Genomic DNA, 17,254 nt, shown 5'->3' with positions numbered 1-17,254 from the left:
AGGAGATAAAGAGAAACCAGGGCTGAGGAGATCAAGAGAAACCAGGCTGAGGAGATAAAGAGAAACCAGGGCTGAGGAGATAAAGAGAAACCAGGCTGAGGAGATAAAGAGAAACCAGGCTGAGGAGATAAAGAGAAACCAGGCTGAGGAGATAAAGAGAAACCAGGGCTGAGGAGATAAAGAGAAACCAGGCTGAGGAGATAAAGAGAAACCAGGCTGAGGAGATAAAGAGAAACCAGGCTGAGGAGATAAAGAGAAACCAGGCTGGGGAGATAAAGAGAAACCAGGGCTGAGGAGATAAAGAGAAACCAGGGCTGGGGAGGAGGTTGCATGAAAGAAACAGAAAGAGATGTTTTAACAGGTGTGTGTATCAGTCACGTAAGGAAGGTTTGCCAGTGGAACTGTCTGAGGATCATCAGTTTGAGGGCATGTTGACAGATTGTGGAGATGGCACCCTGATGAAAACATTCAGAATTCAGTCTTAAGTCCTCCCACACCTGCCAAAGTCAAGCTTTCCTTCTCAAGGATTTCCAATAGCATTCTGTATGCTCCTTAGGTTGCTATATTTTTTCCAATGGGCAAAACCCACCACACTAGTTTCTAAAATTGTTTTAGAAACTAGCACTGAGAGCACTTGAGCCCAGGGTCCAAAATTGACCTTTTTTGTCCACCAGCCAAATGACTAGTGTTCAAATTTGACCAGCCACTCAATAGATTACCATTGTTCTTTTGGTTGGCGAGTGAAGCAAATTTACCAGCCTCTTGTATATTTTACCAGCATTTGGCTGGTGCAAAAAATATTAAGAGAGCCAATAGCTTAGAACAGGAGAATTTCTGATCATTTCATTGACTGAAATTTAAATCAGCAGCTTGTAGAACATCTAATATCAAATAGAAAATATTTCTGTTATCCAGGCCAGGGATTAACAGCCATCACACCTGCTGTAAACTCTGCCACACAGAGGAGCTGCAGCTACGCTTTGATTCACTCTGGCTGCTGATAAGTCTCACTGTAATATCCTGTCTGTATGAAGTATGAGGAAGTGCACGTGTGTGTGTGTGTGTGTGGGGGGGGGGGGGAGACAGACGTGTGCTGAAGAAACCCACTCTGCGTATGAGTATGCCTCGGTGTATCTTGAGACAGAGGTAGACTTGTGTGCAGGGGGGGTTCCTGTCTTGAAGAGGAGCCTGTGTGTCTGTGATCGAGATCTGAGGGGCTGAGATGCTGTGTGACACGCTGGCCTCAGCTGATAACCATCAGCTGAGGCCTCCTGCCTATCTGTGCTCTACTGCCGCTCTATCTGTGCTCTCTATCTGTGCTCTACTGCCGCTCTATCTGTGCTCTCTATCTGTACTCTACTGCCGCTCTATCTGTGCTCTCTATCTGTGCTCTACTGCCGCTCTATCTGTACTCTACTGCCACTCTATCTGTACTCTACTGACGCTCTACCTGTGCTCTACTGCCTCTCTATCTGTACTCTACTGCCGCTCTATCTGTACTCTACTGCCGCTCTATCTGTGCTCTACTGCCGCTCTATCTGTGCACTATATCTGTACTCTACTGCCGCTCTATCTGTGCTCTACTGCCTCTCTATCTGTACTCTACTGCCGCTCTATCTGTGCTCTACTGACGCTCTATCTGTGCTCTATCTGTGCTCTACTGACGCTCTATCTGTGCTCTATCTGTGCTCTACTGACGCTCTATCTGTGCTCTACTGCCGCTCTGTCTGTGCTCTACTGACGCTCTATCTGTGCTCTACTGCCGCTCTATCTGTGCTCTATCTGTGATCTACTGTCGCTCTATCTGTGCTCTGTCTGTGCTCTACTGCCGCTCTATCTGTGCTCTACTGCCGCTCTATATGTGCGCTGCTGTCGCTCTATATGTACTCTACCGACGCTCTATCTGTACTCTACTGTCGCTCTATCTGTGCTTTACTGCCGCTCTATCTGTGCTCTACTGCCACTCTATTTGTGCTCTACTGCCACTCTATCTGTGCTCTACTGCCGCTCTATCTGTGCTCTACTGCCGCTCTACTGCCGCTCACTCCTCTCCTCCCTCGCTCATTCCTCTCCTCCATCGCTCACTCCTCTCCTCCCTCGCTCACTCCTCTCCTCCATCGCTCACTCCTCTCCTCCATCGCTCACTCCTCTCCTCCATCGCTCACTCCTCTCCTCCCTCGCTCACTCCTCTCCTCCCTCGCTCACTCCTCTCCTCCATCGCTCACTCCTCGCCTCCATCGCTCACTCCTCTCCTCCCTCGCTCCTCTCCTCCCTCGCTCACTCCTCTCCTCCATCGCTCACTCCTCTCCTCCCTCGCTCACTCCTCTCCTCCATCGCTCACTCCTCGCCTCCATCGCTCACTCCTCTCCTCGCTCGCTCACTGCCTGCCTGTCAGTGAGAACATTTCTGTTCTACCTATACTAGAAGTTTGATTCCAACCAGCTGAATCAAGAGGGCTAGTTTGTCAGACCATGTGCATGTGAGGGGGAAAACACTGATCTAACCCCTCCGTACAGCAAGTAAGACCAAGTAATTACACAGTAATGTAATTTACACAGTAATTACATTGGTGTTCATATGTAGTCCGGTACCATGTAGTTACAGTATATGGTCGCGGACCTGTAAAGAAGCTACGGCCTGGGACAGAGATTGCTAAAACCGTGGATTTGAAGCACTGAACTTCTGATTGCCAAGGACACAGCTTTAACCACTCAACCACTACATAACTACATAATGAACTATTTGTACTTAGACATGAACACCAATGTAATTAAGCAGTAATTACATTGGTGTTCATATGTAGTTCTTATGTAATTAGGGACCTGTAAAATAAAGGGTTACCCACTGATCTAACCCCTCCTTGCGTAAGCTTACTCTGCGTTTTGATCAAAGTTCTCTTGCCGTTTGGAAAAAAAGTGCACATCACTGGTGGTAATCAATAATCAATAAAGGGTGTGTCGTGTGAACGGTAGGGCTGTGAATCTTCACTGGCCTCACGATTCGATTCGATTACGATTCATCTGTCAACGATTCGATTCGATTCGATTAAACGATGCATCACGATGCATCGCGATGCATCTTAAATCGATGCATCACTTTTTCCGCAATACATGATTTATTTTTTCTCACTTTCTTTTTTCTCACTGTGTGGCTACTTTTAAAATAAAAGTGCATTTGGAATTGCATTGTATTATGATCCATAATTAAAATAAACAACTGCATGTACTTACATTCTATTTTATTTGATTATAATTTTTTTTTTTTTTTTTTTTTTTAATAATCGATTTTTGATATTTGTTAATCGATGCAGAATCGTGCACGTCCGCATGGCGATGCATCTTATAATCGATTATTTTTTACACCCCTAGTGAACGGGGCAGTTTAGTGGCTACCCAGACGCCATGTGTGTGTGTGTGTGTGTGTGTGTGTGTGTGTGTGTGTGTGTGTGTGTGTGTGTGTGTGTGGTATGCAGCCCTGTGCATTGTTGTGCTCTGGTAACTCCCATAACCAGATAGATAGATGACAATAGAAAAAGCGGGCCGGGGGGCGGGTACTGAGGCATTAAATACCAATCCTGCAATTGTGCTGTCACTGCATGGGCCATGTGGTGACTGCTCCCAGAATGCATTGCTGTATAGCACAAGTTTAGACATCGCATGATCGCCAAACAGAAAATAAGAAATATGGTATGTAAGTTTAACGTTTAAAGTTGAACTGAATTGATGAGACACCAATAAAAAATATATATATTGCTTTGACATACCGGTAGTTCGTATGAATTACTGTAAAAGATACAATATAGAATATGATGAAATGCACTGGTTGACCATTAACAGGTAATGCAAACGGCAAAAGAACATTTTATAGCTCATTAAAGCAGATGGGAGTATTGGCTAACTTTTTTTTTTTTTTTTTACCACAAGTCTCATGCGATTAAAGAAAAGAGGTAGCCTACATTTGGGTGGCCAGTGGGGGTAAAGTTGTTATCTTGAGCTTCCTTCCAGTTCTCATATTCTGGGATTACATTGACAACTTAGCCAACATGCATAAATGTAAAATACCACATCAAAATACCACATTGCATGCAAATATGCCTTCGTCATGGAAGTGCCTTCTGTTTTGAATTCGTTGGCAAGTCAGAAAGCGTCTCCAGTCTGTAGTCTATAATTAGAGAGTGCTAGCTTTTGGACCAACTTCATACAAAAATCTATTAAACTGTATTTGGACGTGTAAAACCACCTTCACACTTTAAATTATTTTTTGTTATTTTATGAGTCATCCTAAACAACCACTTGTAGGACGACTTGAGAACAATGTGGAAACTTTTTTCCACATTGTGACAAGTGTCTGATGAAGAACTATAACCTACTACAACTCAAAATGTTTTGCTATTCCTCTCTGCATGTGTGCAAAACACACACACACACACACACACACACACACACACACACACACACACACACACACACACACACACACACACACACACACGCACACACCATATAAAGCTTTGCTCTTAAGTCGATAATTCCATTTCACAAACCTCTATTGGCAAACAACTCACATAGCCAGTCTAGTTTATTTCACTTTATACTACAGAGCTATAACTTTGTCAATTGATCAATAATTTGATAAATGATTCCAGTCAATAACATAAAAGAATATACCCCAGATCAAGTGACTTGTTGTAGCCTACAGAAATATCACTTTTCTCTAATGGCTCCTTTGAATGAATGCACTGTAGCATCTTGTCAGGAGTAAAAGTGATATGAATTAAGAGGTATAGGCTACCTGGTTAAAAAAACAACAACAATTTGAATCCACAAGGTTTATACGATGACGTTTAAAGCATGATATCCAGTCATGGAAAGACCCTAGCCTACTATTAAAACAAACTAGTCAAATAAATTGCAATTGGAAACAGGCAGGCACACACACACACACACACACACACACACACACACACACACACACACACACACACACACACACACACACACACACACACACACACAAATAGTTTTCCTTGACCTGCTAAAGAAATAAAGTGTGCGTAGTGACCCGGTCAGTTGGTCATGTAAAGGGTCAAGGCAGGGTGGGGTTAAGTTACGTTACAACCCTGCAAGGCAACAATCCATGGGCTTTGCCGATTAGACACAATTATGTAGGGTAGTAGTTACAGAGGTAGACTTTAGGCTCCTACTACCTAGAGTAAAGGAAATGTTTTCCTCTACGCCATTGTTCAATTGTTGATCTAAAATTATATTTTGCGATAATGTTGCTTGGAATGCATAAACATCACATAACCTGTAAACCTATGCGGGTACATTTGTGGACTATAATAAATTGCAATTACACATCAGTTACACCTAGCGACATCAATTGCCACCATGTAGGATACAGTACACAATTAGAGGGGCATTTGCATATTAGGTCTATGTCACGGGGGTAATTATCCGTACATATCGAGCTTCTAGTTCCTAAATTCCCACATATGTAGCCTATTGCAAGTTTCCCTATTGTAAACTCAAAGCTGAGCAGGCCTAACGTTACTACGCGTAGCTACTTCATCGGCATCAGCAAGTGCTTGTGGTTGATCCAGCAGCTACAAATGAATGCTGCGCTCCAGCGGGTTCCATCATCACTGAAGGTTGATGATCCGAGCAGACGAGCTAACAGTGTGAAGAAATAGCATCGCTTACCATGTGTTATCAAATATTCACTTGAATTGGGAGATAGGTGCGTCCTTCAGAAAGCTGTCGGCAGCGGTCTCCTCAAACTCCCAAGTCCCGACAGAGTAGAGCTGCACCTCCTGGCTTCCGCAGAGCTGGATGTGATCAGAGGGGAGCAGCGAGCCCACCTAGCCTACTACTACTACTACTACTACTACTACTACTAGCCATGCCCACCCCGAGCTACCGGTGGGGTCTGATCCGCTCATACTTTATTCGACTCAGGTAAACATGGAGACCACGCCCACTTCAGACACGTGCGTTTGATTCAACTCGTTACCATCCCTACAGCCTACACATACAAATCAAATGAGGCAAAGCTGATGTGTTGGAGAGCTATGTTGCCATCTGTCTTTCGTAAAACTGTATGCATCTATATTAATCTGAACTGCTGCTGACTACCTAGACAGCCAAATTAATTTAAAGATGACAAGGCTGAATAATCTAAATCGCACACCTGCTTAAAAGTGTAATGCACATTAAAGTGTGGGCATGTAATGTTATGTTGTAAATGTTCACAATGGATAATTGCCATAGGTTGATTAGGAGATTGGGCTATTTAACAGTGGAAAATTAATGTTGGAAATCAAATCACATGACCGCATCATTCTTTTAATGTAAAAACACAACGCAATCACACCTGAACAGATGTTGTGAACAAATAAACAGATGGCACTACAGCATGCATTATTAAACAAATGTACAGAAGAGAAGATGTTCAGGTTTGAACATCTATTATTGCACTTTGAGAGACTATCATCACACAACAAATTACAAATGTGCTTGATTTTTCTTCTACTGTATATTGAAAGGGAAACAAAGAAATCCTAATTATAAACAAATAACTGGCCTGTTTTAAAGTCTTTTGAGCCCTTCACACTACAGTAATCTTTGAATGAGCACAAATTCACTCATACAAATGTAACTTTTGTAAAAATTAAGAAAAACAAAACTTAAAAGCCCTAAACAGGAATGCAGGATCAGAACTAAGGAGATAAAACTATTAAGAGCTGGGTGGCAACACCTCGAGGGCACATTCCCAGTGAACTTGGCTGAGGTCAAAATAAGGCGTCGAAAAAAGAAGATTGCCATGATGGGTTTTAACAATGGAAGGCTGTTGCATTTGCCTTCATTTCCTTGATGACAGAAAGTTGCATCTGAATCAACTGTTCCAGCTGATCAATCTGTGAAAGAAAAGGAAAAAACAAATGTTATCCTTTTATCGCCTCTGGGTTTCAGGTTTTCTGACAAATATTTAAAATAACTAGAAAATCACACGCGCACTCATTTGTAGTTAATAAAGCAATAAACCAGGACTTTGACCATTGGTCAGCCGCCGTATGGTGCGGTGGGGCAATGAGGCTTTATTACTGGGCAGCCAATCTTAGAATAATACAATCCTGGCTACAGTTTGACTCATACCACTCCTCGCCCAGAGACATGTACTGTTAGTTAGAGAATTTTAGCAAAATGCTTGGACCATCTGTGAAAAAATTTACTACCAATAGCTTTCTTCACCAATGTGTTCTTATAGGTGTCTAGAATCACCTCTCAATTAGTGCAAACCCAAATCCTCGTGGAAAATCCTGGTGATTATACACTCTGCTTTACATAACAATAACCAATATACCAATATCATATGGTCAGGGAGACATTTTTACTCAAAAATAATGTTTGGAATGGATTCAGCACCCCTGAAAACCCCTAGTTAGACACCCCACAAGTTCATTTTAGACTTTTAATTTTTATCATATTTTTCACCCAAGCCCTCGGGGCACCTTAAAGGGGGACTAACCCCCCAAATATGTATCAGAACAGTGATTTGAAAATACCTATGGAAAAAACCAAGAAATGACATAAGCTGCTTTCACACATGTTTGGAATTCAGGAGTTATCTAGAGGCTATCCGGCTGGCTGTCATGTGTGAATGTCTGCATGCGGCTCATGCGCTCCCGCGGAGCCTCGTCCTAGACGGAGGGAAGTGTACCCCCAGCCGTAGTCGCAGAAGCGTATTGTCCCCCCCCCCCCCCCCCTCCAGAGCTCCGTGAGCTCGTGAGTGCATGAGGACAGAGACGATCGTGACAGATTATTATTATATAAATAGTCGATGTGAATGGCGAGCAAAAAACACATGCCATTTGGTTTTCAAATGAAGCTCAAAACTGCTCCGTGTGCAACAGCCAACATGTTGCGGATTGCTGGATTGAAAGGCTCATGGCTCTGATCTGATTTCATGTCTGCTTCGCACAGCACACACATTTAATAAGCATTTTTGGACGCGAGGGTCGTCCCGCTTCCCAGTATTGGACATCGCTAGGTAGGGTATCTGGATCTGGTTGCGTTCATGTCTTTGATTCAACGTTTACACAGCGTTCGCGCAAATTCCAAGTAGCGTCAAGTCAGGCAGTATAAAACGAACACTTCCGGGTATAACCTTCGCAATAATGGCAATTAAATAAAGTAAATGCACGTGTAATGTTTTTTTGTGTGTGTTTCGAAAGATACAGAACGGAGATAAACTGGAAGAATATCTGCTCCCTTCGAAAAGTCAATTTTAACCCGTAGTGAGTCGACATTCTGATTTTTTGTTACTAAGTAATACAACATTTATTTTATTTTGAAGGTAAAAACGTCTAGCTTCCTGTATTCTGTATAATTCTAGTAGGTTTGAGGCATTTTAGGACTGAACATAGCAAAGACCTGTTTTGTTTGTACTGCTTGCGACTCGAGGAAATCGATGCATCTGGGCGTGAGTTGTAGGGTTGTTTAATTAATTACTTACTAACGTTATGCGCAAACGATTATATGCCGTGAACGTTAGGCAGTTATCGCCCATTATGTATTTTTAGTTTTCACAACTGTGTGGTCATGCCCAAATTCCCCCACCCCCGCCGCCCGCCCCCTCTCTACTTTACAAACTCTGCGGAGGTGCTACTCATGTGTGAATGCAACATGCCTCATGTGTGAAAGGGTACACTTCACCTATCATCCGGGGCAGGCTCAGTGGGGGGCAACCCTGACCTGATCCGGAGTTCATGTGTGAAAGTGGCTATATACTCTTGTCTATACTAGACTCTTTGGCTGTGTTCAAGTCAAGATTTCTTTTCGGAAATCGACGCCATCACAGTTTGCCTACCGCCTCAAAAATAATTTATTTGAGAGGGGCAATATCTTTATAAATATCAACAACTAGCCAACGCTGTTGTTGATATCCACAAGGTTTATTGTGGATATCACAATAGGGACGTACAGCGTCAAACCGGAACAGGAAACGCGTATGATGACGATGATGTAATAATAATAATAATAATAATAATAATAATAATAATAATAATAATAATAATAATAATAGTAACAGTAACAACAACAATAATAATAATAATTATAATTAGGCTATAATAATTATAATAAAAAATATAGCCGCAAGCGGCGATGCGGGGTCCAAGCTTCCGGTGACTTGGGGGGTATATGTCAGATAGTGCACATTTATTCAGACCATGTATGTGCACAAGTAAACAAAGTTTGGTTGAGATCCGGTGACCTGACGGTTTCCAAGCAGTACTAGTAGTAGTAGTAGTAGTAGCAGTAGTAGTAATAGTAGTAGTAGTAGTGTTGGTAGTAGTGGGAGTGGTAGCAGTAGTAGCAGCAGAAGTACTAAGAATAGTAGTAGTAGTAGTAGCAGCAGCAGCAGTAGTAGTGGTGGTTGGCTGTTATAGCGCCACCATCTGGTGGATTGGTGTAATTTTTTCCTCTGAGTAGTGGGTGATGTCTTGAAACTATGTGGAAAGGTGGGTGATGTGGGGCGTATGGTTTCTGAGATCCACACACTTTTAGGGCAGGAAAAGAACAAAAGCAAATACACACAAGTTTAGACATTTATCATTTCAAAACGGTTTCACGTATCCAAAATCCTTTAATAACTTTAGGTCGGGGTAGTCCATAGATAACCCAGAAAACGTTTCGTGTGATTTGGCCAAACAGTCTAGGAGGAGCTCGCAAAAGTAGGTTTTTGATCTAATTCAAAATGGTGGAAAATCTAGGCACACGCAAATGGGCGTGGCCTATATGGATAGATGCATATTGATCCAAGGAATCCAGGATAAGTGAAATTTTGAGTATAGGACACACGGTTCAGAAGATATGGACCATAAGGCGAAATGGTCTGTTATAGCGCCACCATCTGGTGGATTGGTGTATTTTTTTTTCTCCGAGTAGGGGGTGACCTCTTGCACCTATGTGGAAAGTTTAGGTGATGTGGAGGGTATGGTTTCTGAGATCCACACACTTTTAGGGCAGAAAAAGAAGAAAAACAAATAGACAATATAGCCGCAAGCGGCGATGCGGGGTCCAAGCTTCTGGTGACTTGGGGGTTATATGTCAGATAATATAGACACTGAATTGCACATTTAGTCAGAGTTGATATGTGCACAAGTGTACCAAGTTTGCAAGTAATATGTAGTAAGTAGCAGTGGTGGTGGTAAGCCATTTGGTGGCTGTCAAAGAGGCTTATTAAGCAATGGACTTTTTCTAGGCAAACTGTCATAATTTCAAATCCTAGCTTCCTGATAAGCTTAGATGTGTTAGCCATGAGTGGACAGCTTACTGAGGTGTTGCTTTTGTGGTGTTCCGAGTCCATTGGATGAAGATAGTGTGCTGCTTCTACTGTACACTTCTGATCATGGTTATAGATGTGCTCAGTGAGGAAAGGATTAAACAAACTGTTCCTGAATGGTGATCTAAGTAATTGGTTGTCACAATGAAAAGCCAATGCTTTTGTAGTAGTGGTGGTAGTCATAAATCTGGTCTGCATAAGCACAAGGCCAGAATTTGAACCATTTGTCTTGAAATTAATGTAAAATCCTAACTATTACTAGATACTCCACATGGTACATTCATAGTGTCTCTGTATAGGTATAACAAGATTAATATTCAGGTTGTGTAAATCACCCTTTAAGTCAAACTGTTAGTGGCTTAATAGGTTATCAGTTAACAAGTTACTTGTCTGTTATTCAGATGTTTTAAAAGGGTAAGCTTGGGCACAGTGGACATCTACAAGTTGGCAATAAAAGTGTAAGCTCAAGGTTGACTAAAGGAGTTAGGATATAATGCATAAAAAACTGGGACAAAAGACAGCAAAGGAGGCAGATATATGATTCAAACAATAAGTTTTTATTGCAAATAATAGTTTTTATGAAATGAAAAACTTAAAGTAAAAAGAAATATATCAATCCATTTTGTCCTTGTGTGGGGCTGAGTCGGGGTTTCTGGACTGTGTGGAGGGACTGTCGAGTCTTGGAGTCAAGTCTGAGTCAGGGCTATGATTTGTCTATTATGTCAACTCAGATGTGATTGAGCATGAGGATAGCTTCTTCCATTTCGTCTGTAGTCATTTGAGTTGGTGATTTTGTAAGCAGTGGTGTGATAAGTGCGAGTGGGATGGTGTATGATGTTTCCTGGTTATTGATGGACAGAGAGAATTGGATATGTGTTTTGCGGTTTCTGTTTTATGGCGTTGATTGCATTTGTGACATTTGTATGTGAGTGAGTCAAAGTTTACAGTAGTGATAGGTGCCAAAAACAGAAGTACTTGTTTGTGACGGTGGCAGAAGAGACTTCACCATAGATGCTTTGAGTGGTGGGTGGTGGTGGTTCTGTGTATGATTCAAGTGCAGTGGTGGGTGTTGATGTTGTGGTTGGGGTGGTTGTCAGATATGTATTGGTTTGTATGCATGTATGGATAGGTTGGTCAGGTGGTACCAGTCGTCAATGTCAGGTTTACAGTACCCCCACACAGCTAGGTCAATGGTTCCAGTTGCGTCAATGAGGAGGAAGGTTGTTGTATTCATGGTGGTGCCGGCTCAGGTTGTTGCTTCAGTTGTGGGTTTTACCAGTTTGATTACTTTGCAAGTGATGTTGATCTGTGGAAGAGCATGGCATAAACAGACAAATTAGTCATAGGAAGTAGTATGTTTAGCTTTTATAACTTCACATTGACATGACACTATTTGCATATAGGTTGACTTTAGAAAATCTGGAGTATGTAATTCAAATTCAAAGATTCAAGGCCAAGGTTCAGTAGGTGGCATTTTGTTTTTGCATGATATTGTATGTTTTATCTAATGTCACTACTGTGGCATAGGGTGCAAAAAAAGATAGTAGACTTACTTTTTCGAAGTGGCGTCCTTCATTCAGAATGGTGCTGGTTGCATGTGAATAGCCAGCCAGGGAGTGATGGATTATGGGAATTTGAGTCCGAGTCTCCAAGCCCTGAGTCAATTAGGTGGCTCACACGTGTGTGTGTGTGTGTGTGTGTGTGTGTGTGGGAATGGGGGGGGGGGGGGTGTCACAGCAGGTGGCATTAAAAGTTTAGACATTACAAGTACCGCATAGTACCACACTTCAAATAAACCAAACTATACCTTTCACAAATCAACTCAATAAGTGTCAAACTAAATGAATGCCTGCAAAACTGTTTTCGGATGTGTGAGATGTGCAAAATAAATCAGCATTGTTTTTCGGTGGAGTGTCCCTTTAAGGCCAAAACTCTTAACATCTTACTTGGCTTTAATTAAACACACAAGATAGGAATACATTTCCAATTTTTATACCCATAGCTCCACCCATCTTCCCGGGGGGGGGGGGGGGGGGGGATGCAAACACACAAACAATAACTCACCAATTCAGCTTCAGAGTTTAGATTCAACAGGGCACCATTGGCACGGTGGATATCTACAGATCAGTAAAGGCGCAACCAATCACTTCAAGTTCAAACATTAACATTAACATGGTACATTCATGTCCACATTTTTAGTAGCGTTTTAAACATAAATTTTACATTTTTAACTTTGTGTTATTCTTTCGTAATTTATACTTTTAACTTATGCTTTTAACTTATTAAACTAAAACACAATATGAATTCAAAGATGCAAACACAAAAACGAAATCGGTGCTGCAATACAATGGTTCCTTCCAATTGAAGCAATTTAACAAATAAATTAAGCAGCATTGCATCAAACATTTAAGCAGCATTTTAAAACAACAGGAATGTAAACATATTCACCGACCATTGGCGTCTTTGAAATTAAACTCTGAGTAGAGCTTGGTGCTTCTGGTTGCTGTCTGTTTATTTGAATGTATGACTGAGAGAATGTATTCCTTTTCAGGTGTCCTCAATCTGGTAATGAGCGGCCATTTTGCTGCTGCATCTTGGGAAGTGTAGTTTTTTGTGAGAGTAATCCCATTCCCTGGCTCATCTCTTGCACCAGGGGCTGTGTGTGTGTGTGTGTGTGTGTGTGTGTGTGTGTGTGTGTTTTGTGTGTGTGTGTGTGTGTGTGTGTGTGTGTGTGTGTGTGTGTGTGTGTGTGTGTGTGTGTGTGCATGTGTGTGTGTGTGTGTGCATGCGTGCGTGCGTATGTGTGTATGACACCTGTGTGTGGAGTGAAGCACTCTGGGAGATGAAGTACAACCGTGGTGGCCATTTTAGTGTGTGTGTGTGTGTCTGTGTTTGTTTGTTTGTTTGTTTGTTTGTTTGTTTGTGTGTGTGTGTGTGTGTGTGTGTGTGTGTGTGTGTGTTTGTGTGTGTTTAGTGTCAGGGCATGTGTCATCAAAAGTTGAAACATTTATCATTTCAAGACGGTTTCACGTATCCAAATTCTTTCTAAGTTTTTTTAATCAGGGAAGTCCAGAGATGACACACAAAAAGTCTGGGCTCATTCGGGCAAATGGCCTAGGACGAGTTCGTTTTTTTTTTTTTGAGAAAGTACAAGATGGCGGAAAATCTAGCAGACTTAAATGGGCGTGGTCTATATGAATAGATGCGTATTGATCCAGGGAATCCAGCAGATATGGAATTTTGATTCTAAGCCTCACGGTTCAGCAGTTATGGGTCAATACGCAAAAGGGTCTGTTATAGCACCACCATCTGGCCGATATGGCTATTTTTTTTGTCTCTGAGTAGTGGGGCACATTTCCAACCTATGTGCAAAGTCTGGCTACTGTACCCCTTACGGTTTTTGCCGTGCATACTGTTTTAGCGGAGAATAAAAATAAAAATAAAAATAAAAATAAAAATAATAAACGGAACAGATACAATAGGGATCCACGCACTTCGTGCTTGGACCCCTAATTATAGCTGCTGCGCAGCAATGGGTCGTGGCCGGGCACTGACAGAGATTTTTTGCAAGTCCAAGTCAAGTCTCAAGTCTTTGAGCTAGAGTCCAAGTCAAGTCTCAACAAGTCTTTTAGCTTTAGTCCAAGTCACGCCTCAAGTTTAGTCACAAGTCCAAGTCAAGTCTCAAGTCTCTTATGGATGAGCTTTCTATCGTTATGCTGCATGCAATCCAGTCTGCTTAGAACACTGCCCGTTCATGACAGGGCTGGGGCAGAAGTAAGGCAGCAGGTTAAGTATGTGGCAGTTGAACATAGAAGCGGAGAGAGAGAGTAGGGACAGTGGAGCTAGTGGGCAGAGAGATAGACTGAACAATTGCTTATTTATACTTTGGCATGTATGACATCACAGCAACAACTATGACATCACCCACCCAGTCTGCTCAGCCAGGAAGGATGACATCATCACTGATGACATCATTGCTCAAGTAACATTACATCATTAGGTAATTAGGGCAATTACGATGCTCTTTAGGCTATAGGCCTACATGAGGGCAGAATTAAAAAAATTTTTATTACTGTGTGCCTACATAAAAAGTTTGAGGATGAGTTAATGCATGAGCAGGACAGGTGTGGCTTATTATTAATATGAAAATGTTACTGCGAGACACAACATTTCATCTCTGATCTCTTGGGTTTTCATAATGAGCTGTTCTCCATCTGTTGCTGCTGCAGCTTGTTTCTTCAGGTGGTGGTGAACCTGCTGCTGGGACATCATACTGATGAGAAAGAAGCCTTAGCTGAGGCCCATTAGCCACGGATAGCTTTATAGTCTCTGACCTAATTAACCTAGCATGGACAACAATTTCATCTTTTCTGGTGGCAGTTGTACTTATTTGTAACCCTTTCTTGTGGCTGTATGGTTTTCTGTCCCTGATGATGTGACAGAGTTGCTTCTCTTGCAGAAAAGAGAGGCCAGGCTGGGCTAAACCATTCTGAACTGGGCCATAGGGGGGCACAGATGTCAAACACTTGGCACTAGTCCATTATTTTCCACACACCAGAAAGGCCGCGGCCCCCGCCACCACGGGGGACAGTGTTGTTTACATACCAGGTGTTAGAACTTGTGTATATTTTTAGGCACAGAGATATGTGATAATTTCACTGTATAAATGGTTGTTTATTTTGAAGGACATTTGTTTAAATCAACACAACAGAAACACTATTTTAGCAAATATTTATCCAGCAGCTATTGCCTCTTGGAACCTTCTAAATGTTTCACCCCTATGTTGCACCCGTGCTAGACAGGCTCAGTCAGCCATGTGCTTTATCATCAAAACTAGGGATGCGCAATATATCGGTAAATAATATCGGTATCGGCACCGGCCCGATGTGCAATGTTAATATCGGTTATCGGTATGAGCCAAAATTTCCACATTGAGAGGAAACATTGCGGTAAATCTATGATTTCTGGGCTTTTCCAAATGTTTTGGAAATAAAGAAAGACATACATTTTTCAAATTAACAGTGTCTAATCGGGGGGTACGGTGGTGCAGTGGTAAGCGCCGTCGCCTCACAGCTCGAAGGTCCTGGGTTCGATTCCCACCTGGGACGCTGTGAACGCTGAAGGAATGCGTGCCCGTCCGGATGTCGTCAAAAGGGCCTCTCTGTGTGGAGTTTGCATGTTCTCCCCGTCCCCTCCCGGGGGTTTTCCTTCATATAGGAACCCCCTTCACCAAAAACATGCAATATACTAGTTGCTGATGTGGTGCCTCCTCTGGTCGTTAAGGGCGCCTGTTCAGAGGGAGGGGAACTCGTTGGAATAGCGTGATCCTCCCACGTGCTATGTCCTACCGGTGAAGCTTCCCCTGTCAGGTGAAAAGAAGCGGCTGGCTAACTGCCCATGTCTCGGAGGAAGCATGGAGCCAGTTTTCGGCTCTCCCCAGATCGGCAGAGGGTGGAGCAGCAACCAGGATAAGCTGGGTCACCTCATTAGTGTATGTATGGGCTGTGCGATATCCCCTTACTATACTCACACTTGTGATGTACTGCGCTCATATTTAAAGCCTGGCTGATAGTCAGCAAAAACAGAGTTAAGAAGAAGACATTGATTAATGGGAAAGGATACCAGAGCCCCGCCCGGGACGTCCTCTGTTGCACTGTGCCAACCTAGTTAGCATAGCATCGGAATAGACTGCTGTAGGCAGTGTTGGGGGTAACTGATTACAAAGGTAACACATGACATGTAATCTATTACTTTTAGCAGTAACTCAGTAATATAACTTATTACTTATAGGATTTCAGTAATATTATACCAGTTACTTTGTCAAGTAACTCAAGTTACAAATTTAGTTACATTTTTAAAAATCAAAGCACATATTTAAATAAAGATAGAATCTTTTCCTAATCAAACTGTCTGTTTTCATGCAAATAACCACTATAGATGACAACAACAAAGGAAAAGAAGAACATTTAGAATTTTGGATTGTTTACACTGACTTCAAGGCGGTTTGAAATTATTTTTCGGGATGGTTCCCGGCGCAGCGATGTCATTCTGCTGCTGCTGTTGTTTTGGTGAAAGTAATGCAAAAGTAGTGTAATAAGTAACGAGTTACTCTACACAGACAGAAACATTGTAAAGTAACGTATTACTTTTAAATTAAAGTAACTAGTAATATGTAGTGTATTACATTTTGAAAGTAACTTGCCCAACACTGGTGTAGGAATAGACTGCTGTAGGTGTGATGCAAGTTGTACACCCGTGGGAGAAAGACATCAACAATGTCACGACAAGACACAATCAAAGGGGGGGGGGGGGACACAGAAAACAAAGATATTCAACAATATTATTCTTTATTTCTCTGCAGCAAATGTTATTACAGGATTTTCCTCAAAGAAAACTAAACGGAACATCTCAAATGATTTAACAAAGAAAAACACGTGGAAGCCTAGTGTTGCATGTTGCTGCTGAGGACTCCTGACATTGACTCTATTTGGGACCAAGAAGAAGACCCAATGAGCGACTCCTCTGGGGCAAAAGGATGGAAGGTGAATCCTGAGGGGATGTACCGGAAATTATTATAATAGTCTAGTAGAAAAAGGGTCCTCCACGCATCATCCAGCAAAATGCAGCTGAACCAGGTGCTTCTCAGTTTGAGGACAGCAAACCTCCAGGGAACAAAGGAGGGACTGGAGCACACTGATAGATTTGCAGCTTTTATTAGTGCAAACCGGTGACTAACGTTTCGACACTACTGTGTCTTCATCAGAGTCAAAATGGACAAAGACATGAAGCAACTGGTTATATAGTCAACCTAAACCAGGTGTGAAGTCCTTATTGGATAATAGGTTGAACAGACTTTCACATCTATTAAGAGAGTGGGAGATGCCAGTCAGTGTGCTCCAGTCCCTCCTTT

Source organism: Poromitra crassiceps, assembly GCF_964638095.1.
Source record: "Poromitra crassiceps genome assembly, chromosome: 4".
NCBI classification, from domain to species: domain Eukaryota; kingdom Metazoa; phylum Chordata; class Actinopteri; order Beryciformes; family Melamphaidae; genus Poromitra; species Poromitra crassiceps.
The sequence above is the reverse complement of the archived record's forward strand: the minus strand, read 5'-3'. Positions refer to the sequence as shown.